The sequence below is a fragment of the Sinocyclocheilus rhinocerous genome, unplaced genomic scaffold, assembly GCF_001515625.1.
Source record: "Sinocyclocheilus rhinocerous isolate Xijiao unplaced genomic scaffold, SAMN03320098_v1.1 scaffold350, whole genome shotgun sequence".
Taxonomy (NCBI): domain Eukaryota; kingdom Metazoa; phylum Chordata; class Actinopteri; order Cypriniformes; family Cyprinidae; genus Sinocyclocheilus; species Sinocyclocheilus rhinocerous.
In genome coordinates this window covers 455,584-458,545 of record NW_015637528.1, presented here as the reverse complement: position 1 = coordinate 458,545, position 2,962 = coordinate 455,584, and the positions used below count along the sequence as shown (strand labels likewise).

General features: G+C 34.4%; 1 protein-coding gene across 1 annotated transcript in view; it reads left to right on the top strand.

Annotated features, from left to right (window-relative positions):
* Positions 1 to 450: 450 nt before the first annotated feature.
* LOC107748865 (butyrophilin subfamily 3 member A3-like) overlaps positions 451 to 2,962 on the top strand; it is a 12,204-nt gene continuing 9,692 nt past the window's right edge. The window contains exon 1 of the mRNA XM_016563852.1: positions 451 to 555. The gene's annotated coding sequence lies outside the window, so the exon portion shown is untranslated. The remainder of the gene's footprint in view (positions 556 to 2,962) is intronic.

Sequence of the window (2,962 nt, the reverse complement as noted above, 5' to 3'; positions counted from 1 at the left end):
ACTAACAGTTAAATAGCAATAGTTATTAGCACATACCACCAACAATTAAAATAAAATGACAGACGCATTAAAATGTTCATTTATTATGATTTTACTGGCAGAAACTATGGCTGGAATAGTAAATTTCGTTTGGGAGAAATAAATGTCATGTTAAATGTTAAAATAATAATAAAAATAATATAAATAAAGAAATAAATTCAATTGTTATTTATGTACTTCGGTGACATTCTCAAATTCACATTTATTATACTTTTTATTTAGAGAACTATATAACTGTTCTGCTTTTTATAAAGTTCGAAAAGAAAAGAAAAGAAAAGAAAATTCATAATCTTGTGTAGTACACATGACTCACTTACCTTGGGCCACAATAAACATGGAGTCGTTTTCATTCCGCATCCGGAAAAGCCCGAATGACGTTCGGCTCGTGTTCGGCTCTGCGAAGTCATTGTATGTAAACAAGGTCAAGTATTCGCTGCAGCATTCATTCTCCACTGACTCGCTGGACGACTTTCTCTGGAGAGGGACCCATCCTGCGGCACAGCACACATTTTACAGGTACAGTGATGAATGCATGCAGACATATGATGCTATGCATGCTGATTTATTTTCTCTGTGTATTTTTTGCAAACCTTGTGAAGCGTGTTGTTTGACGTAGCATGGCACTGTTTACACACACTCGCAGTGTGAAGATCATGCGAAATAGGTTGTGTCGGACTGACTCAAGAATGACATTCAAGGGCATTAACGTTACCTCATCATCAATATACATGAAAGATCTTGAGCAGTGCAGCAAAGTCATGTGTCTCTTCCAGTATTTATTCAGCAGCTCTAGACGCTTGTCAGAATTACAATGCAGTCCGAACATTTTTATTATATTAAAATGCATGATATTTATTAGCTTTTTCAACTCCAGCATAAATGCTGACATTTAAAATCAAGTGGCATGTACAGTATATATGAGCCCATTTATTATAGGATGTTAGACGATTTTTGTGTAAGACAGTTTTTCCAAGCCTCACTGTTCTGTCCGTTTTCAGCAATGATACAACAATAATTAGGCCTATAATTGGTATTTAGTCATAATTCATAATATTTCATTAGAATTTTGTTGAATTAGCTCCGTATACTACTGTGCTTATATCAAATTCCTGAATCTATGCTATAATGATTCATTTCATTTCCAGTATGATTACTGTAAATGAGCAGTCTTTTAAAGCACTATATTCTTCCTCTTTGTCTATGTTTTGTTACTATTAGTTAGATCAGGGGTCACCAAACTGGGTCCTGGATAATCCTCCACCACACACTGATCGTCACATGTGCTCTCACCTCTAGATTGTTATATTTAAATAATGAACATGTAGCTTTCGCATAGATAGTTTTATGTAATGATCTTAATGTCCAAAAGATGCTGATTATGCGTGTAATATTTTTGTAATGGTTTTTGCGCATAACTCGATTTTCTGACAGATGATCAAATGTGTGGGAAAAGACAGCTCGGGCAAACACCCACAACACTCCAGCATGATGGTGGACAAGCACCACTTATTATCTTCATAAAATGACCAAATCTGGTTTTGTTGTCGTGCTACGCTTGTGAAAAAGAAGTACACTTTAGCATTCTTTTAAAAAGTCTGCTTATTACGGAAATCATGCACTTTTAAAAGATTATAGGCCTGATTAAGTTTCTGACACTTAATTGCAATTAAATTGATATTAAATGCAATTGCAACAGATCATGCGAAATAGGTTGTGTCGGACTGACTCAAGAATGACATTCAAGGGCATTAACGTTACCTCATCATCAATATACATGAAAGATCTTGAGCAGTGCAGCAAAGTCATGTGTCTCTTCCAGTATTTATTCAGCAGCTCTAGACGCTTGTCAGAATTACAATGCAGTCCGAACATTTTTATTATATTAAAATGCATGATATTTATTAGCTTTTTCAACTCCAGCATAAATGCTGACATTTAAAATCAAGTGGCATGTACAGTATATATGAGCCCATTGATTATAGGATGTTAGACGATTTTTGTGTAAGACAGTTTTTCCAAGCCTCACTGTTCTGTCCGTTTTCAGCAATGATACAACAATAATTAGGCCTATAATTGGTATTTAGTCATAATTCATAATATTTCATTAGAATTTTGTTGAATTAGCTCCGTATACTACTGTGCTTATATCAAATTCCTGAATCTATGCTATAATGATTCATTTCATTTCCAGTATGATTACTGTAAATGAGCAGTCTTTTAAAGCACTATATTCTTCCTCTTTGTCTATGTTTTGTTACTATTAGTTAGATCAGGGGTCACCAAACTGGGTCCTGGATAATCCTCCACCACACACTGATCGTCACATGTGCTCTCACCTCTAGATTGTTATATTTAAATAATGAACATGTAGCTTTCGCATAGATAGTTTTATGTAATGATCTTAATGTCCAAAAGATGCTGATTATGCGTGTAATATTTTTGTAATGGTTTTTGCGCATAACTCGATTTTCTGACAGATGATCAAATGTGTGGGAAAAGACAGCTCGGGCAAACACCCACAACACTCCAGCATGATGGTGGACAAGCACCACTTATTATCTTCATAAAATGACCAAATCTGGTTTTGTTGTCGTGTACAAGTACACTTTAGCATTCTTTTAAAAAGTCTGCTTATTACGGAAATCATGCACTTTTAAAAGATTATAGGCCTGATTAAGTTTCTGACACTTAATTGCAATTAAATTGATATTAAATGCAATTGCAACAAAACTTTAGGGTGCTTTTTGGACCCACTTAAGTACGACTAAGTAAAATTTTCATATGTAATTTCATAATTTCTTCTATTGTCTTTGGAATATGGTTAAAGTTACTGCTGAATGTGACAAGCATTTATGCAAATCTAAAATATACTTAAAGGGGTCATATGATGCGATTTCAAGTTTTCCTTTCTCTTTGGAGTGTT